The following is a 27,171-nucleotide window of genomic DNA, read 5'->3' as shown; positions in this document are numbered from 1 at the left end:
GCAGCTTCATATCCAAGCAAGAAGCAATAATGCCTCCTAGAAAAAAAAAAAAAAAAAAAAAAAGGAAGGAGCGCGGATCAATATTTCAGCAGCTCTGCCAAAACGACATGTCTTCCCAGCTCAAAATGACAATTACATCTTATTTAGGCAGAAGTCTGAGCGCTAAATGGCGTCGGCTGAACTTTTATAAATGAGCCCACTTGAGTTGGGAGTCGGAGGAAAATAAGGGCGCATATGCAAGGAAAGTGAATTAACCTTTAGAGAACATATAACGCATCGCTCCCTTCGTCTTTTTTTTTTTTTTTTTTACTCATAATTGAATCCGCCGGATCCACATAATCCCAAATATGGGGACTGTACGCCACCCCTACAGCCAACAAGCTCAAAATTAAATTTACCTGAATTTCAAGATTAAAAAAACAAAAACAAAAACAAAAAATAAGCAAACAAACAAACAAACAAACAAAAAAAACATAAGATATTTGAGAAAATTTTAGATGTTCTGCAGATTCATATGTGAACGGAAGCGTTGGCGCGGCTGCCCTTTCTGAGCTATATTTGAGGTGTTAGCTACAGGCCTTGGAAACACACCGCACCGCGCAAATCAATACTGAATAAAATTATAATTCCTGGAGGGGACTCAGGCACAGGCCCACAATTTGTTCTAATAAAGCCAACTTAAAATATAAATTGATTACTACTTTAATATATACATATATTTTACTTTAGATTATATTTTTATTAAAACAAAACGGAAATCATTTGTAGAACGCACCGGAAATGAAACAGGAACATCAACAAACCAATAAAATAAATAAATAAATAATTAAACACATAAAGTAAAAAGAAAAATCGATAAATCGAGAGGATACCAAACATGGACATAATCTCTTAATAACGCTTTTAATTCTGCAAACTGGTTTTCTTCTTCTTTCATATTAATGAACTCTCACTAAAATCCCTCGAGGCTAAAACAACAATTATTGTACTTCGAAGTGCCTTTTAAAGTTTTCTCATTAATTAAGGAATTTACTTTTTATTATTATTCCTCCCCCTTTTCCTTAATTAGTCAAAATGCCATCATGGGCGAGCAGCAGATGCCCGACCTGCTTGCTGCCTTGCTCAGGGGTAGATCAACTGCCTTTTCTCCTGCGTTATTCCGCGTCACTTGCTCTGATTCGCGCGGTCATGTGCGATTAATAAGGCATCACTTTACATTAAAAGGCGCCCATATGCCGCCCAATTACTCCGTGTAACTTCTGCGAGTCTCCAATTATGGCAACAAAACTGTGTCAACGATAGCCAGCAGGCCCCTGTCTGCAGCCTGCACGCGCGCTTCGAGTTCAAACGCAAACAAGCCGAGAATTAGTTTAACAGGTGCACGAGGAAGAACGGGTTTTTACTGACTTATTTGATTTGATTTTTTTTTTTCTGCCATGTATTGCTCAAATATTCGTCATTTTTCTTCGCCCTACTTTTTTAATGGCAGCAACTTTAACTCACGTACTCTACAAAAAAATAAATATTGGGGATATAATAAGTCAAGCATGTTTATGTGTATGTATGACGTTCAATAATTATAACAACGTTGACTAAATTGATCTGGAAATAATTCCTTTCCAGATACTGTATTTTCATTTTAATTAAACCCAACATGTTCCAAACGGGAACTTTTATGTGCATTATGAATGACAATATAGCATAGTTAAAAGTTAAGAACTTTTACAAGACCTGTAGCTGAGTGTAGCTGCAGTGTAACCAAGAGTTTATGTTTGTATCCCGGCTTTAGCCACCGCTAATGGTAAAATCAAAAGTGATAGCAAGCTGAGCTTCTTGACCTTGAAGCAGACATTGCAAGTAAACGACACATCTGTGGTTGTCAGGGCAAATGTTAGCCAGCTGCCACTTTAGGGTAAATTAAAAATAAAAAATAAAAAAAATCTATTGGTTTTACTTTAGTCTAGTTAGCTGCCTCAATTACCACTCTATATCTTTGTTTACTGATTTTTTTATTTTTTTTATTTTTAAACAGAGCCAGCCCAAGGCATAAACAATATATGCTGCCACCTATGGTCCTGGTCCCCCAGACCAGCAGGGGGCCCCAGAAAGCTCTTGACTTGTCACACAAAATGTTGATGTTAAAACTTGAACTTTGCGGTGTTGTTTATCAAGAATGATTTTACTTTTGAATCTACTTTGAAACGTTTGTTTTAAGACCAAAGTCTCTTTTTTTTATTATTTAATATTTTGATTCAGTAAAAATGTTTAAAAGTTCTAGTCATGCAGATGTTTCTCACCATAATTTAGTGGCCATGTTAACAGTCGGAATTAATACTACTCAGCTGTATGTATCTATGCTAGAACCACATTTAATGCGCAGCATACTACAAACAAATCCAGGAATTAATGAAAAAATCAATCAAGTCGACCCCTGCTTCCTAACTCCACTGACTGTTCATTGAAAAGCTGAAATGCCTCAACAGGCACAAAAACCAGATGAAACAAATAAGACACTTCCTCTTACATTTCCATTTACAAAAATATGTTAAGTGATTAACATAGACGTCAAGCAAGTAGCACTTTGTGATGTAGTCACTTTGATTGATTCACTAGCTGTAAAATAAGTAGGTAAATAAATACATAGACAGACACAAGATGATGAAAATCAATTGGTGCCATGGTGACTGCGCTTAAGCATTGGGGCCCCAATCAATGATTAGGGTAGCAGAAAAACTTTGGGCCGGCTCTGCTCTAATTTTGAAAATTAGCTGGAGAAAAAAAAAACAATTTTATTTAATTATCTTTCAGTTGTTAAAATGACATAATTCCTACTCATATTAAATAAAACCTACACAAACAAAATGCATATAAGGTGTTACACCGGTTCGGTTAAATTCGAACAGAGCGTTTGACCGGTACATATTTTACGAAAGCCGTCCGTTTAAATTAAGTAGAAATGTTTCCCATATTTTTTAAAGACTGCAACCAACTCGGCAAATTAAGGAATGGTATTTGCATCGCGCCATTTTGATCTGTGTGCCTTTTTTTTCTTACAGCGACAACAGGGTGGAGTTGCTCCCCACCAACAGATGCGACGACCTGCTTCCTTTTCATCGCCTTCTTTCCGACGCACCGCCGCGCTCTCTCATTTATTTTTTTTTATTGATTCATTTACTTAATTTAATCACACAAAACAGCTCGAATCATCTTATTCTCAAACGGCAAGCTTCGAAACACAGCAGATCAGCTTTAGATTAAAAGAAGGTCGATATTAAGCACCGAACGACGCAAATCTTAGGAATTTCTTGAACTGTTTTCCGCAGAAGGACTCCAGGTTCTTTTGCTGCGTTTCATTAAAAGCACTTTTCTTTCAGTATAAAATCTCCCCACCCTCCCCACACCTCCCCATCCTCCTCTGGTCTGAAATGCGGTGCAGCTGTTGTAAGTTTTGTGTGCAGACGCATCCGGACGGTGTGCGTCAGATTCGGACAGCGTGCAGCAGCCCCCCCTGCCCCCACTCCACCCCACCATTTCTTTCCACGTCTCCTCTCAAGTCAACGGGGCGCCGCGGTTGAAATGTCTGCTTTTCTTCCCTTTCATTCTTTCAGATTAAAAAAAAAAAGAGTTAAATATCATCCTCTCCTGAAAACACGCACACGCACTCACATACTGTATAAACCCCCCATTCCCCCACACCCCCCTCTCCACATCCCCGACTTTACCGCAGGATCCCACTCCTGTCATGCGTCTTCATCATCCTCCCAGCGCGCAGAGCGGCAGCGCCACTTTCACACGAACACTTTAATTCCAACATATATGCAGGCAAAGAAAGAAAGAAAGAAAAAAATCACACACAAAAAGAGCAAATGTAGTTCTTATTGTACGCATTTCTATCTTTTTTTTTTCTTTTTGTATGTTTACGCGTTCCCCCTCATCTTCCTCTTCCTCCTCCTTTTAGTCCTGCTGCGGCTTCCTTCGGCTTCCATCCTTTCCTCCTCCTCCTCCGGAGCGTCCCGAATCCAGTCCGCGGTAAAAGATCCCTGCAGGCGCCGCGCGGGTTTCCCAAAAAAAAAAAAAAAAAAAAAAAAAATCCTCCCGTCCCGCAATAACATGGATAAAGTCCGAGGTTTTTTGTTGTTTTTTTAATTTTAATTTTATTATTACTATTTTCTCCCCTGCGCCGCAGTCCGCGCTGCTCTCCGTTCCTTCCCGGTGCAGGCGCATTTGAATAGCCGAGCGGTGTTGTTATGGATCCGTGCGCTCTGAAAGAGAATCAGTATGCAAATTGTTTCAGTATCAATCGAAAGGTTCGATCCGCCTGAGCGTCAGCCCCTTTGGCACGGGAAGCTTCTGGGGCTGCATAAATGTTTATAATGGCCTCATATATTAGTCCAGGGAAAGGAGAGGGGATACAAACATGGAAAGAGAAAAAGGTTCCTGGAAAATTATTTAGAACATAAACACCACGGGGTGGCCGCTCAGGCTCTTTTATACATATATAAGAATAATAATAAAAAATATATATATATATATCTCAAGAAAGTATTTTGACAGTTAAAATCTCGTGAATTTAATGTCGTTTTCACCTAATTGTTATGGATGGCGCCACAAATTGGATTATTTCAGGATAAAAAGGTGACTTCAAACGCTGTTAGCGCAAAAGAATAAATACATAAAAAAAACATTGTTTTCATGACAGATCTCCTCCAGCTCAGTTTAAGCTTTCGGTCACGAAAAGTATTCACAACCTCTGGATTTTATTTATTTATTGCATTTTTCTAGGTTGTAGCTACAAAACTCAAGTGTGATATTTGTGTGGCTGGGAGCCAAGACACGTTTTCAAACTCTTTACAAATGAAAATCTGAAAAGTGTGCCTGCTTGCACACATCTGAGTCAGGTCAAGTTTATTTGACTTTCCTTGAAGGTGACTTACGGCATAAATGGTAACCAATTCAATCAAAATCATCAGGCAAAAATATACATCAAACATATTGATCAATGTTCCAGTCGTTATGAATCAAAGGTGGATTTTTGGCCTCGATATAAAGGAACTCAGGTTTTCGGCTGTTTTGCAGTTTTCTTGAACTTTGTTCCAGATTAGTGAAGCACAAAAACCGAATTACTAAGACCTTTTGTTTGTTTCCGACAGTTCTGCAGGTCCACAGAGGTGAATTTTTTTTTCTTCCCCTCTATTTTTAGTTGCAAAACAGCTCTAGTTCAATCAGATCAGATGAAAAGCATCTGTGACCAGCAGTTCTCTTGATACCGATTCCAAGCTGGGTTTCGGTCTAGACTGGGAATATGCATTGAACTAAATCACTCTATTGCTCTTCCTGCATGTTTGTGTCCCAGACTCAAGTCATTTGCAGCTTCCGAGAGACTTTCAGCCAGAATTACCCCGTTTTATGCTAACGCCACATTCTTAGGATCCCACAGCATGACGGTGCCACCACCCTGTTTCAGTGTGGTGGGACGTTGCAGTCAGGAATTTTTCCCTCCATGTTTGCCGTTTCCATGTGGCAAACTGCAAACAGAGCCTCTTGCTTGCTTTCATTTAGCTTCGGCCTCCTTCTAAAAAGCTGGACCAGTGCGTGACTTGTTGACATATTTTGCCACCTGAGCTGCTGCTTTCCAAACGTCGTGCTTCACCAGCACTTTTATAGAAACCGCTCGCTCAACGTGAAGCGTTCCAGTTCGGTTTCGGCGAAGATAAGTGAGAATTCGAACAATCTGCCATCATAGCTCTAAGGACAATCAGTTTGCTCTAATCCATTGACGACGGATGTGATAAACTGACCAGTCATTGGTTAATTTCCACTAAAGGGTAAGGGTTTCTATCGATCTAATGCTTAAGGAAAATAAACTTTGTGTGGGTAGGGAACCAAAACTTGCTTTAGCCCATATTGGGTTCCACAATCAGCGAACTCTGGCCCGTCAGGCTGATGGATGTTGGTAGGTTTGTAGTTTTGCCATACTCTTCCCATTAGATCAACATATAAGAGTAAAAGTCCTTAATACAGATGTACACTAAGTTGGAGATTTGTAAAGCTCAAAGCTTAAAAACAAAGAGCTAATTGGTCAAAAGTACTCGAGTTAAGTTTATCCAAGTAAACCTATGAAGTTGTAAAGGTGAACAAACATGAACATAATAACTTCCATGACCTTCATTCACTTACTTTGGCCCAACTAAAGTAATTTCTTTAAAGTTATAGCTGCATTCCCTTTTTTTTTGTGAAGTTTGTAGGATTTTTATTTGTAAAAAAAGTTATGAAAACCTTTTTGCCACACTTAATCCATGTCACAATTATGCCCTGCTCTGTGTTGAGTTATCAAAAGAAACGGTTCAGTTTGTTTTTTCAACGTGGCAAAATGGCAAAAAACTCTTTTCTGAGTCGCATGGACAAAATGCCAAATGTGTCTAACAGGAAAGTTGGAAAGGAAACGCTCGGTGGAAGACGGCTTATGGACACAAAGAAAAGAGAAAGCGTAAACATGTGAACAGAGCGGCGACGTAAGAGCAGCCGAACAGGTGAGACGTGTCAATGGAGAGGTTGGGGGGGGAGAGAGTAAAAATTGAAAGTGGAGTGTATAACAGAGGGGTTAGGACACGAGTAGATCTGTTAGTTTAGGTAATCAGGAGCGGGAGAGGGAGGACGAAGAGACAGAAAGAGGAGGGCAGCGAGAGGTGAAATGAAAGGCTGCGGCGAGAGCAGGGAGGAAGAGTGTGTTCAGGAGGAGATAAAGCAAAGAGTCCGTTATCCATCTGTCCCAGGGTTAGAGTTTGACCAGCTGAGAGGGTCAGGGGTGAGGGGTCAGCAGACCCGTGGCCTGGAGGCTTGGTGGTCAGCGCGGAGGCAGAGTCACACCGAGGATGAGATTATTAGATAAATACAAAAAAAAAAAAAAAAAAAAAAAAAAAAAAAAAAAGGATGCTTTCCACCAGAGGTCCTTAAACAGGCCTGCATTTGTTAGTATTTTGAGTAAAAGAGGGTGAGTTGGAAAGAGTCTGAAAATGGTTGAAATGAGATTTAATGGAGTTTTGAGAGAAGCTATAAACACACACAAAGGTGTGTAATTCACTGTAACCGTTTGCTCTGGATCTTTAATTCATAGATCCTGTTTTTTAAAGTCAGGTTTGTCTGTAGAGCTCATTTCAGCAACGAGGATGTTCAAAGTACGTTACACCGTAAAGACAAATATGAAGCTAGTGGTAAAGATTACGTTTTGTCCAGATGCCATCATCAAGTATATTAATTCATATCCCACTTACTGCTAATCAAAAGCAACTCTGAACAGGTTTTCAGAAACAGGGTTTTTCTTCTGTTTGTTCCAGATCTGTACTTCGTATTGTGCATATTTTAGCCTTTCTGTGTCGACTTCCTTATTTGAACAAGTTCAAGTCCGTTTTCTGAAATGGAGCAACACATTCAAACAGCTTTCAGCGCATGTTTCAATAAAAACCCCCAACAACAATTTATAAAAAAAATAAATACATAAAACGTAAAGTTTTATTACAGTTGTAGCTGTCATAATAATCCCTAACAGGCGTTTCCTTTCAGCCACATGTACGGCACAAGAAGTGTCACGTCTATTATCAGCTTTCTGTCTGTTGGGGGTTACATGAGAACAGGCACCGAGTGATAAGGCTGAAATTTGTTGCTACGGCGAGACTGCTGTCCTTTACTGGTGTCTAAAAAAAATCTATAAGATTGAAAAGGGAAGGATTTTATATTCGACGTCAACAAGAGGCTGCGTTCCTCTTCACGCCTGTTTCTTGGAACAAAACTACGTTTATTCACGAGGATGCCCGCAAGTAGACTTTCACAGTTTTTCTTTCGTTTGCTTCATTGTCTTTTACTTTTTTTTGCCATATCTTGTCAAGAAATGAAGACGTTAAGCTCCTCTAGTGGCTGCTTATTTTAGAAATCTTTTGCGTATGTACCAAAAAAAGTCTTTTTGACTCCATTCAACAAAACTATTGGAATAAGAGTTGCTCATAAACTGAAAATGATGCTTCAACTGCAGGAAGGCAGGTTTTGAGACCTTTTTTTTTTTTTTTTTACATAGTTTAAAAATTTATTTAAGATATTTTAAGTACACATCACTAAAACTATGTCAATTTTAGGAAAGCACGCATATTAGTTTGTAAGTGTAATAAAAAAAAAGAGTTAATTTCAATTAAGTGGCTTTTAACTGGAAGAGTTTGGTTCAGTCAGCTGTTTTTGTTGTGGGCAGTAGAGAGGCTGAAATGTTTAAATATGTTTAACAAAGAACAAATATATAAATTTACCAAAAGTTAAGGACTGCCATAATGCAGATCTTTTTGTTGATTGGTAAAATGTAAAATGACAAATATTGCCTGTTGCATCAAACGGTCAGGTCAATATTTATCCTAGGAGTTCAAATCTTATCTGTTTGAGTCATTAATTTAATAAAGCTACCTTAGAAATCAGGTTAAATGTAACCAGTTTTTGTTGATTTAAAACTGGTGAGCGATATGGACCTGGAATTTTATCGCGATATTTTGTGGTACTATTGTGATAATAAAGATTATAATAAAAAACAAATCATTACATATTTTGATAAGTAATTGCATGGCTGTGACGGGATGATGTAGCATCCCTAGCACCGAAAACACAAACAATGTTTCTACAAAACATTCCCATTTGAAACAGGCATCTTCAGAACAACAATTTCTTTAAAAAAGTGTGATTTATATCACTTAGTTGCACCCAGTAACTGCATTTAATCACACTTATTAATTTAATGATGCTCATGTGGAAGAAATAGCGGAGAAAATAGCAAAATAAATAAATAAATAAATAAATAAATAAACAAACATTTACCATCAATAAGTGAGATTTTTCACGATAAATGATAATGTGGTAAATTCCCACCACTAACAGTGTACTACACAAAACATTCCAGTTACTTAGAAGTTTGTTTGATTGATTTATTTTTCCTGTCTCTTAAACTTATGAGATGTATCAAGCATTAGTTAACATCTTTGTTTTTTGTTTTTTTTAACATACAATCATAAAGTTTACTTACTTGTTACTGTAACTTTAGTGCAGCAATAAAATGTAGGCAAGTTAACAGAGTTAATCCAAACCCACTTGTGTTTATCTATGAGATATGAATTCTCATCAGGCCAATCAAATAGATGTTTGTAATTCATCTTTTTGTTTTTAGGCGTAAGGCATGTCGTGAATTTTGCAAAAGTCCAGTTTTCCTCTAAATTATCCATGAACAGCCGTGCAACTGTGTTTTTACGAGAGCTGTGTCAGAGAGGGGCGGGGGAACGAGCGGGGGTGTCGGGTGGGGTTTGGGATTAGTAGGGAAAGTGGCAGGGATATGGACAATGATAGCTGCATCCAAAAGAGGATTACACAGGTTCCCCTGTGTCATCGTGTACCTGCCATTATGGGATTACCGACGCTACTTCCACCTTCTCCGTTCGACACTTCACAGCAAAGCCTTCAGAGTACTTCTGCGCTCTTTCACATCCAAAGCTCTGACGCAGAGGGGAAGAGGCTGGTCCGGGGGTCAGCGAGTACTAAAGCTGCATGCAGGGGAAGGTGATATGGACTTGGAATTTTATTGTGATATTTTGAGGTAGTATTGTGATCATGATCAAAATATCAGCATAAAAACTATTTATTACCCATTCTTTTAGGTAACTGTACCACACAAATAAATATTGTTCTTGGAAGAACATTCCCTTTGGAATATGCTTTTTTATGACGTCACTTATTTAAAGAAGTGTGGTTTATGTCACACAGGAACTGCATTTAGTCCTCCTTTTGAATTTGACGATATTTATCAATGCTCTTGTGGAACAATCTGTGAAAAAAATAGGAAAAAAAAAACATTTCTGACTTTTAAAAATGTAATATTGTAATTGGAATTTATTGAGGCAGCGATAAATCAAAATTCTTATAAGGAATTTTTCATGATAAATGATAAACGATACAATAAACACCCACTCCTACCTGCATATTGACTATTACAGTAGTGTTTGCATAATGATTCTCCCTTTAGGAGTGTGTGGTGTGGTTAATCTTAATTTCACAAATATAAAAATTAATACAACACACACAAACACACACACAGTATGGTTTATAGACTTGGCGGGGTCCGAAAGTAGAATGGTGAGTTGCGGGGCCCACCCTTTCTAGACGTCCTAGATCTATGAAAAAAATCAGGCAAGTCCCCCAAAAAATCTTGATAATAAAAATCAATCGTCCCCACAAGGTATTACAAACAAACGCGCACGCACACACACACACATAGAAATAAGAAGCATGTGGACAGGTCCAGTGAGATACATAGTGTTGATCCACACACACAGAGCAATTAATGGAAGCTTGAATCAGTGGAGCAGTAAATGCTCACCACAAAGAAAAACTCACACACACCCACACACACTCTGCTACCATCTCTGCAATAGTGAATACTGATTTGGCACAGTCTCCCATGATATCTATTGTTCATTAGTCATTGTTATCCTGCTTTGATGTAGCTGTAATGGGCTTTAGATGTGTGGATCGGCTCCATAAAGACCCCTGTTTAGTAACAGCCACGGTTTAAATGCTCTTAATGTGCTGCCACAGCACAGGGAGGGGCCCGGAGCACTAAATCACCGAGAAAACAGGGGCGGAGGTGTGGAAAAGAGCGATGGCGCACGAGACAGAAGCACTGGAGAAAGGAGAGGAGGCTGAGGGGCGAGGGAATGGCGACCATGTGAGTGTGTGCGAGTGTGTGTTTGTGCATTCTGATAAGGCAGGAGAGCCTCCCGCCGAAACTGCAGACATGTTTACACAGCACAGGTTCACACAGTGACACACATGCACACACACACACCCACGCACACCTACACACACACACACAGGAGTTGAGGTCTCCATCTAGTTAAGGTGCATGTGTCATGAGCTCGGTGATGGTGATTAAACTATTTGTGTGTGTGTGTGTGTGTGTGTGAGTGTGTGATCTGTCGAGTTCCCGGTAGAGGCAGAGCAAACAGAACAAGGCAGCCATCAGCCTCTCCATTGTATTCATCTGCTCACTAATCTTCAATGGTTAAATCATTATCCATCCACCACCTCAGCCAATGGCCGGGTAAACACTACCGCACTGTCACCAGGCGGCACCGGGACTTACTGCTGTGCGGACACACACACACACACACGTACACGCGCACACACACACGCGCAGTGTTTAGTAAAGTCATCCATTGCAAAGACACAAAAATAAAAAGAAAAATGGCTAATATGTTAACATGTCTTTTTTTTTAGCAATTGCAGAAGAAAGTATTCCAATAAAAAAAGTTTAATAAAATCAAACAATTACCTTGCAGAATTGTTTACATGAACAAAACGCAGTCAATTTCTGGAAATTTGTTTTGTAAATCAAGTTGTAACAGTTTTTATCCTTCAGGCAGAATACGGGAATTTAACTGAACATATTAACATCCACCTCCTGTTGGCACTTGTGTCCCAGCTGTACACAGTGTGTGTGCTGTATGCTGATCACACACTGATATTCAGTCAACATACTTGTTCAGTCAAGAATACTTGACTTTAGCCTGTCTAAAACCGCTGTCAGGATGAAAGCCATTGTTGAAGAAAAGATAAACTCTAAATTAGCCTAAACAAGCCACAGCAGCATTGCTTTGTGGTGGTGGTATCATCATGGTGAGGCTACAGCAGGAACAGGGTATGTGGTCAGAGAAATGAAAAACTGAATGGACCTGAATAAACCTGTTGGACGCTCGAAAAAACAGGAAACTGTGACCAGTGCTGCTTTCCCAGCAACCCTAAACACACAAGCAGAGCTACAAAGTAATGGTAGCTTGCAGCATATTCTTGCGTCATCATGGCCCAGTCAAGGTTCACAGTTAAAGCCAACTAATAATTTTTTTATTTTTGAGCTGATTTTGAAGAATATCACCAATTTGAGCCATTTTGTTTTTTGGTGAGAAACGTTAAAAATCATACAGTTTCATTTTACTCTGCAGTTATGTACAATTTTGTGTTGGTCCATCTCATAAAAAAAAATAAATAAAAAAAATCCAAAACGTTCAAGAAGGATGAATGTACAAGAAAAAAAAAACATTCTGTGTTGTAAACATTATTGCTTAGGTCAATAGGATTTTTTATTTTAAGAATAAAACACCCAGAACACACAGGCCTACTAAACTTAAATCCTGTATAAATCCACTATGTATAAATTTGTGTTGGTCCATCCCACAAAATCCTCCAAAAAAGTGAGAAAAGTTCAAGAAGGAGAAGCGTACAAATAAACATTCTGTGTTATAAACACAACAGCTTGGATGGGTCATTACTTTCTCTCTTCTTTTTAAAAAAACACACAAAAAACAACAAAAAAAGAAAAACAAACCCATATTTACTGGATTTCACTCAAATCCCGTAAAAACATGCTTACTTCACACTAGGGCGAATGCGCTCGTGAACAACGTATAAAGGAACAGGAGCTGTTGCCATCTCCAGGTCGGAGGGGCCTCCATCACTCCCAGCAGGATACTCAGGCAAATCTAATTGCAGGTAAATGTACAGTGCTGCTCTCTGTGGCTCCTGCGTGGAAAAGATGGGAGGAGAGGCCCAGCGACATGGTTAGTATTGGTCGGGATGACTGATTGGCCCTGCCCTAACTGCATTAGACGGTGGAGAAGTGGCTGCCTCCCCCACTCCCTCCCGGCCCCTCGGCTCTGCCGCAGATTGTGAGGGTGTAGTCGACGAGGCTCGGTGGGATCGCCACACAGGGCCGCTGGGCGTGACCCGCTCCTACCGTGGGTCCCCCCCTGTGTCAACCTCAAACGGAGAAGCCTGCCGTTGCTTGGAGCGTATTAGGAGCCCGTTGAGGCGAAGGTAGTTCAGGGGGCCTCCGCCATAGAAGATCGGATCAGAGGTTGTTAGCAGCGAAGAGTCGCGGTGGATGAGAGGAGGAGACGCATCATTTATAGGGTCAGAGCAGGCCTGGCAGTCCACACACACACACTAAATAAAAAACCACACATGAAGCTACACACAGTGGACAGTAAAGGGCAGCTCATTACTCAGTGAGAGCTCAGGTTTCCAGCGTAGACCTCTCCATTAGACCTCCTGTTAGGGAGAAATGAATGGCTGCAGCTCCTCCGCACCCATAAACCACCCGACCATCCGCAGCAGGAGAAAATGAGATACAACTTAAAGGAGGGAGGGGATCTTAGATGAGTGTGTGTGTGTGTGTGCGCGTGCGAGAAGGGGGGTGGGGGGTCCTTGGGGTCTTTGAGATGGAAATGTCCAGCTGGCCGGCCGTCTGCTGCCTGACCCCGGAGCGAGAGGTCAAAAGCCGGGGTCCCCAACCAACGGGCCGGTGACCAAACCAGCACACATACAGTGTATCCCCGTTACACTTACATTTGTTTGTGTGTGTGTTAGGTGTGTTTTCAGAGGAAGGGGGGGTGAGAGGGAGCGTGCACTCTGCCGTGTGTGCGTAATTGATCATTTAATCTAGCTGACATCATAATCCCCGACGCGTGTTTAACTAACTGCCCGATGGAGGAGCAGAAGGGCTGAGTAATTATCTCATCTGGATACATTAATAACGAAGCATCACTCACCGTTACCGTGGCTCCGTTGCTCCTGGATCAATTTACATGTCGCAACCAAGAGTGTTTGCCCGTCTGAGTGTTGTGTCTTTTTTTTTTTTTTTCTTTTTGCGTTGCCGATCATCCGCGCCGACGCGTCGCACCTCGAGGAAGATCGTCGGCCATCACGCGCCCCAAACCTGATGGAGGAGCAAGCTAAAATGGAGACCGGTGTGCGCTGACTTCGGCTCATCTGCACAACAGATTTATTGCAAAGACAAAAACCTTGAAAAAGAGAAAGAATGAACCGCAAATCAACATTACTGGACATATAACGATCAATAAATCCAATCCGGAGGGGCTGGGGGTGTGCGGATGGGGAGAGAGAACATGGCGTCGAAAAAACGAGTGTTTGGTTTCAAACTGATGTGCAGGTTCAGAGTCAGTCGTATAAACGACAGCCGCCACACAAATGCCAATCAAATTAAATGCTAGATGAAACGAAAAGAAGTCAACCTAGTTGTGCGCGCGTGTGTGTATGTGTTTTGCGTTTGCGTGTGTGTGTGGGCGCGCGCTCGTGTGTCAGGGTCTTAGGAAAATTATTTCTATTGATTTAAAGCGGAGAAACGTGGAAATGTTACCAGATGGGACATTTAGCCGTAAGTGGCTTCAGATGAGACGAGTCATCTTCGAAAGGCCAGGGTGGAGAGATGCAGCAAATGTTCATCAAATATGAAACAAAAACAAATGCTGAGACAAATCCACAGCTCATCATGCATTTCATACAAACATATGGACATAAATGAACTTGCATCTATCTTGCATGCCTTTAAATCAATCGTTAAACATAAATGTCACATGTTGGAAGCAGTTTTTATGTACTAACATTAATATCAATACTGCATTTTAGGTTGTATTTACAACGGACACACTTGGTTTGCTTTTAAACAGACTGGAGTTTGTTTACTCCGTCGATCTGGACCTTTTGTGTTTGTGAATGCATTCAAAAGAACCATGGTGGTGGAACCAAGCAATCGGACCGAGACCCAGTTTTTGAGGTCGCCAAACAAACGCTGCTGGTTCTAGTGTGAATGCAGACCGGCCTCGGTACGAACCAGCTACTGGAAATGCACGTCTCGTTGGACTCCATGAGCCACAGATGCTGTTCATTATGCTGAATGTAAGGTCTTTAGTGTCGACGTTACTGTTGTGTGCAGTGATTATACTGAAATCCTACTTGAGATGCAGATTTTCTGCCTAGCAATGCTAATGGTAGTAGCATGTCATGGGTCAGGGACACGCAGAGGGTTTGGTCTCATTCTGCTTGCAGCGCGCATTTGCAGAAATAACCTGTTTTCAGTGAGCTGCTGTTGACATTTAAAACGGTACTGGGGTCATCATAAAATCACAAATGTGCACAACAGAAATGCCAAATGCAGGACTTACAAAGTTTGCTTTTTCTAGGTCTGTGCCTGTCTGTCGAACGGGAGCAGGAATGTTATAGGCCACCTGCAAAAAAGTACAATGTGAAAGCAAACTGTACCAAATGAAAAAAGTAAAGTCACATTTTGGTTCGGACCAAACAAGTGGACCAGAGGTCTTTCCTGGTGTGAATACAGCCATGAATGCTGGGCAGCACCTGAATATAATTGGCTCTAAGCATTTCCACTGACCATTAAAGGTTGTTGTCCTTCCTGAATACGACCAGTCAGCCCTGTTCTTGTTTACATACTAACTGGTGAGGATTAGAAAGTGGGAAGGAAAACAGCATGCTGATCCTAAATTCAACTTACCCCCTATAAAAATGGGTGAGTGTCCTTCATATTAAACCATACTGCGGACCCCCAGGATTTATGGGGCAACAACTGCCCACAAATAGCTAAAACTTGCCTCTATGACTGCCTATTTTAATGATTCAAACACAAAAATATACCTTAATAATTATTAATATGCACAGTGGAAACCGCTCTTGGAGGCACAGCCAATATGTACCAAGGAAAATGAATGATGCTCTTGCATTGGATGGTTTGCAAACATCAACCAATTTGCGCCAAGTAGTGTACCACTGGGCATTTCAGCTTCACAAGCTGCATTTTGTTTTGCAAGTTTTAGATATTTATGAAAAAAATCTGCAAATAATTTGGAGTTCGGCAGAACAATCAGCGAATAGGTGAAAACTGAACTTCTAAAAGTCAGTAGTTCTCCACTGCTTTGCAGAAACATTCCCTCTACAAAATGTAAAAATTGAGGTCATATTTGCCCCTAAGCATCTTTGTTCACAATCAGTCCAATACTTTATAGCGAGACACTGTGGTAAAAGTTTGCAAAGCCTACATATGCCATCCATCGATTTGCCCAAGAGTGAACCTGATGGTGGAGACACTGTCTCCCACTCCTGTCCATGTAACCGCTGATGAGTGAGTTATGTTTTCAGGGCTGGTTGTTCCTTTATCTGCGTGTTCGCCGATTTCTATCCGTCCGTTCTGGTTCAGGTTAGGAGACTCACTGCAGGGCTGTTTAGATTACAGCTACAGCTCAATAAAGACAAAGTCAGCTTGCCAAGCACGCACACACACACACACACACACACACACACACACACAGCACTGTGTTACCCTGACCTTAACCGTGGCCTGCTCCTTTCCTACTTCTTCAATCTTAACCTAAAGCTAACCTCAGTCTTCACAATAAAATTGATTGATTTAGATTAGGCACACACACACACACACACCCACACACACATGCAGACACACAGCACCATCAGTGTTATATGAAGATGTACATGTCTGCACAATGGCATTAATTCCATTTGGGCGAATGTAAACATCTGGATATATGTGCACACAGACAGACACTCTGAGACGGCCGCGGAGTCTGGTCTTCTTCAAGTTAATTTGTCACAGAATCGATCTGATCGCTCGTCATCTCAATAATGATAGAAAAGATACGAAATGCAATTGAAACTCTGAAATCTAATATTTTGGGGTCAAATCGTTTAATGAAGAGCAATTTGACTCCGGAATTTCATCGTTCCCAATGTGCGCTATCTGTATCAATGTTGTTTTTCCATTTGCCTTGGGATGACTTCAGATGCCGTAATGGCAACGGGAGAATCAAAGCCAGCGATTCTTCACTGCACAAACCCGGGTGAACCACTCCAAAACAATTCAGGATTGAAGCTCATTTACATTCATAATTGGGAAAAAAATAAATAAATACTACTTCGAGAGCACAACTAACGCTTAAAACAAGTAAAATTTATGCTAAACATAGGTAACTGGGATAAAATCAGAAATATGATTATGGAGTAAGACTAAAAAACTTGCAGAAGTATCCATACCCCTCCACATTGGGAAACTAATTGTGTAGTAAAAGAAAAGCAATACATGGTTCTCATTTTTTTAAATATAAGAAATGGAGCATGTACTTGTATTTATCCCCTTTGTTATGACACCCCTAAATAGCATCCAGTACAAAACAATTACCTTCAGATATAATTTTGTGCTAATGTCAGTATCCAGATGTGCAAAGAGCGTAAAACTCGTGTCTTGCTCCACATGTTGTTTTTGTCTGATTTTCGAGTTGTGATAAAACAAGGTTGTGGGAAAACATTTCTCTTTTCAAAAATTACAATAAAAAAAAGAAAAGAAAAGAAGAAAACCTGTGAAAATCACTGTTTAATTTGCGGCATGCAGCAGATGAGAAGCAGCCCTTCAGCTGACATTTGTTCCTGTGGAGGCTGATAATAACTGTGATTGTGTGTCTGAGCTGCAGCTTAGTGAAAAAGGTACCTTTGGGTTGTTTATTTTCACAATCATGTGCGACAATCATACCTTAACCTTATATGTGAGTGGTACCTTACACTGGTATGTGTTGGTGTGTGTGTGTGTGTGTGATTACCCATGCTGTTATCAGCAGCAAGCCACCATTCAGTGCTACTGAAATGAAAGGTTTTCCTCTGCCACAAAGCAGTTTCTTTGTTTCCACGGTGCTATGATTCTGTCAAAATCCTGGAGAAAACGGAGGGGGGAGAGGGAAAAAAAAAAAAAATCAATGACTTACCTTCACCCTCTCCACCCCCACGCCACCCCAATCCCCAGCAGCAGTCTTAACCTATGTGGCCACAGCCATGTAAGTACACATGCCAACACATGCATTTATGATCAGTTGGGGACAAAAACCCCCATAAAAATAAATTGCACTAATGTTTACCTTCCCTCTGTGCTTATCTGATTTATTTATTTTTTGTTACTTGTGGAGAAAAGACCCCACATATTTTGATGTTTGATTTAGAATCAGCTGAACACCCGGATGGGTGATGATACTTGAAGACTTGCGTCTTTCTGCGATACTAAGTTTGTTTACAGTCACAATGTTTACAGGGTTAAGAGAATCCTCTTAACGGGATCTGATGTTCCATATTTTCAATTTGCCACTTGAATTTCAAGACCTTTTTAAGCAACTTATTGCCACAAAATGTTGCCCATTTTCATGACTTGGATGAACTTTACATCACATCACATTTTCGACAACGGTCATCCTGTTCACACAACTTTAAAGCAATAATTGCAAAATCAGATGACAAAAATCAAAAGCAAGGACTTTGCCGTTTGCGAGGCTCTTTGAAACGATCGCACAAACGTCCGTGTCTATTTCGAATAAAGAACCGCAAGGACTGAGGTGGTCACGTCATATTTTAATGACTTTATTATTAAAACTACTTTTTTTCTTTTAATTATAGGATGTTTCTCTGGTAAAATTGCATGTTTTTCCTGCTAATATCACTATGTTCTTGTAATTAATCAAAAATTCTTGAGGTGTGGTCCTAATTCTTCGTCATGCAACTCATAGGAGAGATGATTTAAATAAAAGCAACTTTTTGCAAGTCAACTGTAGTTTCTTTTTTTAACAAAGAAAGCAAGAAAAAAATCGATTAAAATCGGACCTGGTATGAAGAAAATCGGAGGTTTTATTTTTAAGCCGTGTCGCCCAGCTTTACCTCTTTAAGCATCCCAGTGTTAATCCCCCTAATGCAGGAGGAAGACAGGCTTGATGCACATTAACTTGTCCTGTGAAGACATCACCTTGTTTTTACAGCCTGAACTAAGTAGCTTCTTGCCAGTTAAACAAATCGTCCACCCCCTTTTTTAAGTGCTTCTGTTCTTACAGTAGCCGTGTGAATGAACACATGGAATGCTGCAGCATCAGCGTTTCCCCAACACACTTCTATATCGTTTACAATAACAATGTGTGCGTGATGCACGTAAGTGGCATGCAACATTAACAGATGTACGTTTCTGCACATGAAATGCAGATAGTTGCTGAGTCGGTGTTTTTACCCGTCTGATTTAGGACCTTTCAGCAGCACATCACCAACTCGCACGCTGTCAAGTTCTTCTTCTTGCCTGTAGATATGAGTTTATATCACATCTACACACATGCAGGTTGTACCTCTGGCCATTTACGCATGTAAACAGGGCCGCTTGAATGAGAAATCTGGTATTTCCTTATGGGGACTCATTTCTATTTAGTTTGAAATGTGCTTGCATCCATGCATGTCCTGTTTCAGCTGGGTTTTATTTGGCGCAGACATTTTAAGTTTTCTGGATTTAAGCTGCAATAATTTCGGCATGCTATTAGAGGATGGGTAAGGTAAGGTAACAAACTCTTAGTTTTGCTTCGTCTTGCTCCCACTGCTGACCGCTACCACCCAATCCTCTCACAAAGTATTTTAATCTTGGTCGCGGTTGAAAATGTTAAGAGTCACAAACAATAGTAGCATTGATTCAGAGCGTTTTCCCCATTTGCCTTTGAACATGGTAATCGTGGTTTCAACAAAGACATCTGTTCATCCACGCCGCATCGTTATAGTTTTGCTTTTGTATCATAATTGGCTGCTTGAATGTTTTGCTCCACTTCATTTCTTTACTCCCTCGTTGTGGTTATAAGGTACAAGACGTGAGACCTGAGTGAGAATCGCCAAATATGCAACTCTCCTATTGTGTTATTCTAATGTTTTTTTTTATTTTTTATTTATTTATGCATCTAGACATCTCTGAGTCATTCACACTAACTTATAAAAAACTGTGTCCTTGGTCGGTATTTAAAGAAGTCTTGAGAACATTTCTGCCCAGGAAAGACAGTTTCTGACAAAACACCAAAAATAAAAAAAATCAACATGACTACAGCATGTATTGGCTTTGTAGGGGTTTGTATCTAATTAAGTCCTGTAATATTTAACTGTATTACCTCCTGAGACATCAAGGACAGGTTCTGTGCTACATAGTTTGAGAACAGGTACAATAAGGAAAAAAAAAATGCAGGATTATAATATGAGTTTATGTGTAAATCAGTGGAGCGTGAACAGTGTTCACAGCAATAGTTTGCAGTAATTTTCAAAGTCATCAACATAACATTTCTTCCCATGAGATTTACATCATTTTGTCCCTTCTCCAGGAAAAATGTGCAACAAGGACTTGAGTGATTTTGACATCTGGCAGCACAAGAGTTATTTTGATGTTTTCATTATACTTTTGTTTTATTTCGTCGTGACTTTTTGTTTGTCTAACTCAATTTTAGTGAGTTTTTAGAGTGTGTTTGCTAGTTTGTATTAGTTATTGTCAGGTAAAAATGGTTTAGTTTTAGTTTAGTTTCATTTAATTATTTTTGAACAGCCAACCGAGTCCAACTTTCTGACAGGTGATTTGCTTTAAAAAGAAATCTTCTTGAAGGGAAGCCTTTTACCTGTATTAATTACATACAGCTAATAAATTTCACGTTGCTCCTGATTCATGGCGGTGCTATTGGTTCACTTAGCATGAGAGCAGATTTGTTCCAGAATACCAAGGCAGTGCGGTCCAGTTCTTGGGTCAGGCGTCTGACTGAATGCAGCTGCTGGCCGTGGATGGAGTTACACGAGCATTTTTAAAACTTAACATACGGCTACGGTGGATATTCTGTATTTAGTCTTTATTACATTATAAACCGTGCTGTGAACTCGTGCAGAACGGTGTTTTATGACAAATAGCTTCTATTCCCCACAAGCTTTTAGGAACGCAGTCACTTCATTACAGCTTTCAGTCCAAACCACTGACACGGCAGCTGCACATTAGCTTTAAAACAGATAATAGTGGACGTATGGAGTGAGCCTGTGGGAGTGAGGCGGCGTCTCTCTGTGTCTGGGTTAATCCGGGTACAACTTCACAGCAGAGAAACGCCCGGTTGCTGCTTCGTCCGTCTGGTTTTCACTTAGACAGGAATCAAATTAAAAAGGCCCATGAATAAGTGTCGTTTTCAACACAAGTTGACGTACCAAGCTAATTTAGGAAAATTTATGTTTAAGTATTGGCACAAGCCTAACGTTTGATTTAGGCGGTGATCAAAAACTCAGCCCGTCTCCAGGTTTTTCTCTTTCCAACCAACTGGTCTCCCCATAGATATTTTGGCTCAGAAATTGCTAACCTCGCTGTTATGAACACTCAGTTTTGCTGCGTGTTGGTTAATTTAAGGAAATCTCAAAATGATTGGTACAACAGGCATCCTTTGTAGATAACATTCTAGCTAATAACCGTCCAACATTGTAAAACTGGCAAACGTCTTGTCCGCTTGCAAAGGTAAGAACTTGTCAAATGTGATAAAAACTCCCACTTCCTCATTTTAAATCCAAATTCTCTCGTTGGTCTTTACGAAATTTTCTCACGTAGAGTCCCTGCTTTTTCTTAACGCTCCTATGCAACTTTATTTCAGATTCTCAGATTATTATTGCAGATGCACTGACAGATGCACTGACAGATGCACAGAAGTACTTTACAAAACCTCATTTCTAGAATAGCTATTTAAAAAATCTCCTCTGAAGCACTTTTCTTATTCTGTGAAAAATTACCTCCATTACTTTTTGTCTCAAAATGTAACCGTCAGGAAACATTTGTAACGTGTCGTAAAAAAACAATACAAAAATGTAGCTTCTTTGCATAACTTTTTTTAACAAATTAAAAAAAAAAAACATGTTGGGACATCAGAACTTAAAATGTAAAACAGTCGAGGAAATTTCCATGTAGCGTAACTCATCACAATCAGAAAAATATAAAGGCCTGTTTTAGTTAATAACTTAAGTTTTAGCTAGTTTACAAAAAAGATGGGTAAGAATTTCAGCCCCTAAATGTGTAAAACTGGTAGACACCAAGCAAAAGAGTTACATGGGGTTTTACAAAGTGTTTATTCAAGCTAACCTAAAATCAAATCTTTTTCAGTTTTTTTGTATCAACATTTGAAAAGCGTTTATCCCTTTCCTTCCTCTTAGTCGTTACGTACTAAACTACAACAACAACAAAAAAATCCCAACAACATACGCTAAAGGTTTTGGTTGAAAAGGAACATAAAAAACGCGTGTACTGAGTATGAGTGCTGTATATGACGTTATACTAGTGCAAAATGGGGTTGTAACAAAATAGCAGACTTACATCTGGTGTTTGAGCGAAGGAAAAGTAAAACACACAATAAAACTTTCTCATTTTTGCAAAAAAAAAAAAATAAAACAAATTGTCAAGCATACCAACAAAGGATAGTAAAGATCGTTGATTTTTTTCTTTAATTTTGAGGAAAAAAAAAACTTTATCTGTTCATCGGTATTTAAAGAAGTCTTGAGAAGTTATTGTGTTCCCGAGCCATTTTAGGAATTTTAATTGAACTATTACAAGAATCTTCTTAGACAAAAGAAACCATTCCTTTTTACATCTGTGCTGTCCACTTCATTATTTCTTCTTTTTTTATTTTTTAAATTTGATCTGATCTCACAAATCCAGCGCCCAAAACATTCAATCAACGCCGCCAAACACACACGTATACACAAAAATGCACAAACAGCAGCGGGTTCGTTGTGCCAGGGACAGCATATTGAGATTTTTGACCTTACCTCCAAACAAAAGTAAAGAAAGATGATTCTGTTTGGCAGCCTTCAGGGACCCCCAAAAAACTGTCCTGTCCTCTTAAAAGACTAGACAGACGAAAGGACCCTGTGAAGTGTGTCTGCGCCTCCCCTGCTGCTGACAGATAATGTGAGGCCATTAGTGTGTGTTTGCTTGTGCGTCCCTCTTAGAACCTCTTGATGCTTTTAAGACACTCCTCAAGATCCTTCAAGGCTGCAGAAACACACAATGGACAGTCTGGAAAAAAAAAAAGAAGAGGGACGTCTATATGTGTACGTGGAGGTTTACGGTGTTTATGAAAGGCTGCTTGTTGGTCTTCAAGGAAGCTCTCCGAAGTTGGAGACAGGCAGCGAGAACATCAAACCGAGTCATTAAAGAGGCTTTCACAAGAAAAAAAAAACAAAAAAAACAACAACGAGAGAGATGGGAGGTGATGAAGATGATGATGATGAGGAGTAATTAGGAGGAGATAAGAGGGAGCAGGTTTGCTGCTTTTATCTCTTTAGCTCTGAAAGGCTAAAGTAAAGTCAGAAGAGTTTTGGAGAATCAAAATAAGCGAAGGAGGGAAAAACAGGAAGAAATGCACAGAAAGATATCAGAGGCAGACTGCGACTTATTTCTTCAAACGTACGTCTTTTTGACCATCAAAAAAATCTCGATATCAGGCAAAAATGTAGTAACTATAAAAAGCAGTTTTCTCTGTTGTTTTTCCAATGACATGTCTTCATTTGTTAGGGGAAAACAAAGTTATCCAAATCAACCAGAGCCATTGGGAAAAACCTCCTTTTCTTACATTAGGAACAATTGAGTAAACCCTTTTTTGGTTAAGTGTTTATTTGTTTGATTCAATTACGGTTTAAAATGAACATGTTGACCAACGTTTAGGGTTAGATGGGCCTAACATTTGGGCCCATTTGACTCAGGTAAGGTCTGGGTTCATGATTCAGCAATAAGAGAGACGAAAAGCAGAGCAGGGGTCACACTGTTGCACTGCACCAAGAGTCTTTCTGCATGTCGTTCTTATGTTCTCCCTGTACATACATTGGTTCTCTCTGGGTACTCTGGCTTTCTCCCACAGTCCAAAAACATGACGAACGTTAACTGCTTCCTAAAATTGATCTTCGGTATGGGAGTCTGCTCTGCCTGTCTCCTAATGACTGCTAGAGATATACACCAGACCAACCTCCAGCTCTTCAACAATATCTGGGTTTAGACAGTGGATGGCAGGCAAAAATGACACCCAATGGAGACTTCCAAGGTGAAAATCACAAGTGGCATTAATGAACACAAAAGCCTGCCTCGCATTTTTCATAAAAGCATGTTAATGATCTCCAAGACTTTTAGGAAAGTATTTTGGAGGCTAGCAAGACAAAAGTGAAACTTTGAGAACTCGTTTCATCTTTTGCGTTTCATTACTGTACTTTGAATGTAAAGCCAACACAGCATTTATATATATAAAAAAGAACAGATTAAAACCAGTCAAAGATGGGGTTATAGTCGGGTTATATGAGGGTTATTTTGGTTCTTTATAACTTTCACTCCAAATCCTGAAGCTGGAAGTATGGCCAGGATTCAGACATTATGCAGGAGGACAATGATCCAAGAAACACCAATAAGTTCAACTCTAAAAGGTTGAATGAAACAAACAAATGAAATTAAAGTCTTGGAATGGCCTAGTCAAAGTTTTAACTAAAATTTGACTGAGATTCTTTAAGATGACTTTAAAGAGGTCCTTGGTGCTGGACTGCCCTCCAGTTCAGCCAAAATAAAACAATTCAGTGAAGTTGATTGGGCTAAAATTCCTAATTGCAATTATTTATTTCAAATTAAGAGTATTTTAGAGAGATTTAAAAAAAAAATCAATTCTGATTTGAAAACTGCTTTTTGTTTTTACCCAGGTCATGCTTTGATAGTGCACTTAAAGAAACCGACAGCTGTAACATAATGATACGGTGAAATTACATGTAAAAACACCCATCTCAGACAGTGAGACTTTTTTTTTTTTTTTGTTCCTTGTATATTACATCACAGCTATAAATCTTGATTTCTCTCATTGATCACAAACAGCTCCTGCAAATACGATTTCAAATCTGAAAGCTAATGCACAAAAAGCTTAAAAAAATCAATGTTTATTCCACTAAAGCAGGCCCATATTGCGAGAAAGTAGGCAAAAATCAAAGCTGATATATACATTTTCCAGTGAAATCATCCCATTCTGGCACAGCATAACGAAGTTCGAGAGAACATAAAGAGTATAGTTTCTCATGATTTTTTTTTTTCCAAATAGGGAGGGGAAACAGTGATGAGACGTAGCAGAAGTTTTAGACCATTACATTTATTACCCAAGGGTCATGAGGAAAAAACAAAAAAGCATGATGGGAAAGCAACGCATCCGATCTAAAAGAGATTAGAGACAAGAGTGAGGGCTCCTCGGTGGGTGAGGTCATTCCCAAAAAAAGAAAGAAAAAACAAAAGAGCTGCACATAAGGACCCCCAGCTTCTCACACACACACACACACACACACACACACACACACACACACACACACGATCAGGGTCCTGAAAGAGTGAACTTTCTGCTTTTTCTAAATCAGCCTGTAAAAGTGAAAAGACCCCACTAAACATACTGACAGTAGGTCATGTTGAATTACTTGTAATAATACAGACAGTAGTGTATAAAGCTGTTTTGCAACGTTAAACAATAAAGGCAATTTACCTTTTAATCTCAACCTTGTAGTGTGTCAATCAAAAGGTTTCCGGGCTTCCCAGTCATCACGTCGAAACGTTTCTCTGACAAGTTCCACAAACGTGCGCAAAACCTTGTCGTATTTCGCTAATGTAGAAAAAACACACAATTGTGTCCGCTAAATAAGAAATTAAAATCACACATGAATACGTTTCTTTATGCAAAAAACAAAACAAAACCAACAAAAAAAGCCATGTTGCGTCATGGTCCTCCTTCGTCTTTCCCGCCAGTAGTAACGTCCATTTGTTGGTCACGTGACTCCTCTGATGAAAAAAGTGAGTGTTTCCGGTGCAGCTTTACACGAGTTTTTCCGACATTGCCTTGTTTCTGTTAAATGAATTTATTTTTGTAAATCCAATTTGGGCGATTTTATAGTCAAGGGAAACGCAGCTACAGAGGCAAAGAAGATTTAATGACTCAGTAATTCAGCCTGTTTCACCATTTTCTTCTCTTTTTTCTTTCTTTTTTTGTTTATTTATTTATTTTTTTACTTTTTTCCTCTTCTGCGACTTGCTTGAAGCTTGTATAAAGCTTCACAGATTCCCGAAGAGTCTGAAGGCCAGCTTGCATCTATCGAGATCTTACATCGTGGATATTGTGTCAGCTCTACAGATAAACCTGAAGCTTTACCAACGAAGGTATGATACTCATTTTTGTTGTTGAAATTGTTTATATTGTATTGTACGGAGCCCTCCAGGGGACTTGGGGATTTTTTTTTTCTTTTGCGTTTCCTTGCAATACTTTTGCGTCCCTTCGCAAAAGGTTTTGCGTTCCCTCACAATAATCTACTGATCAGTAAGCCTTTCTTACGGTGGCCGCCGTACTTTATTCTTTAATACAAGCTTATGTAAGGTTTTTCCATGGACTATTTCTGAGTTATTATCGCGGGATAATAAGTCATCTGATTGTGTCTCTGTTGTGTTTGTAGTCTGAATGGTTTGAATGGCTGCTTTCAGTGCCGTTCCATCTTAGCCTTAACATATATAAACATGCATTAAATAAATCGATTTTCAATCAGTGTTTTGCACCAAAGCGTTAATAATAATAAACACGTTTTATTATTATAAAACACAGCAAACTAATGGTGGTAGAGGGCCGCACTGGGTTAACTTGGGGAATCTCATATGTCCGTGTATCAATCAACACCAAATCTCTTCTTTGTTCTGTCACAATTATCGTTTTATTTAGTTTTGATTATCATGCTCCAAACTTTGCCAGGACTGAACACCCAGCTCACCCGCTTCCTCATACACACAGAGCCAGCAGCCAGTCACCTTCCCATTCATCCTTGATGACGTCACGCCCACATCGACACACCCACCACCAGGCGTCAAAGCCGCTGCTCCTGTCATATCAATGATTACTTATTTCATTCATATGGCTCTTTCACAGCCTCAGTGAAAACGTGTTTATTATTATTAACTCTTTGGTGCAGAAAACTGATGGAACGGCACTGAAAGCAGCCATTTAAACCATTCAGACTACAAACACAACAGAGACACAATCAGATGACTTATTACCCCGCGATAATAACTCAGAACATGGAAAAACCTTACATAAGCTTGTATTAAAGCATAAAGTACGGCGGCCACCGTAAGAAAGGCTTACAGTATTCAATTATGCCGCATAAACTGATCAGTAGATTATTGCGAGGGAACGCAAAACCTTTTGCGAGGGAACGCAAAAGTTTTGCGAGGGAACGCAAAAGGAAAAAAAATTCCCCATGTCCCCTGGAGGGCTCCATAGTATTGCGCTCATTCCTTCCCTTGAACCCTGACATGTTCTGTTAGATTCATTCACATTACAAACTGTGGATATTTACATTTACCTCAATACAGAGTTTTATTCCTTTACAGGTTTTTTCCTGATATGTAGAAACATGTAATAGAGTTCCAGCACAAGACTGCTAAAT

At 39.7% G+C, this 27,171-nt stretch overlaps 2 long non-coding RNA genes across 2 annotated transcripts in view; both read right to left on the bottom strand.

Moving 5' to 3' along the window:
* LOC107835899 (uncharacterized) overlaps positions 1-27,171 on the bottom strand; it is a 112,878-nt gene that overhangs the window by 4,078 nt on the left and 81,629 nt on the right. The window lies entirely within an intron of this gene.
* Positions 12,141-17,932, bottom strand: LOC107835900 (uncharacterized). The gene is made up of 3 exons (XR_001661738.1): positions 17,490-17,932; positions 13,623-13,842; positions 12,141-12,594 (listed from the first exon to the last, which is right to left on the bottom strand). It is a non-coding gene; the product is annotated as an uncharacterized LOC107835900 (long non-coding RNA).

The sequence above is a fragment of the Poecilia formosa genome, unplaced genomic scaffold (genome assembly GCF_000485575.1).
Source record: "Poecilia formosa unplaced genomic scaffold, Poecilia_formosa-5.1.2 Scaffold29, whole genome shotgun sequence".
NCBI lineage: Eukaryota > Metazoa > Chordata > Actinopteri > Cyprinodontiformes > Poeciliidae > Poecilia > Poecilia formosa.
The sequence above is the reverse complement of the archived record's forward strand: the minus strand, read 5'-3'. Positions and strand labels throughout refer to the sequence as shown.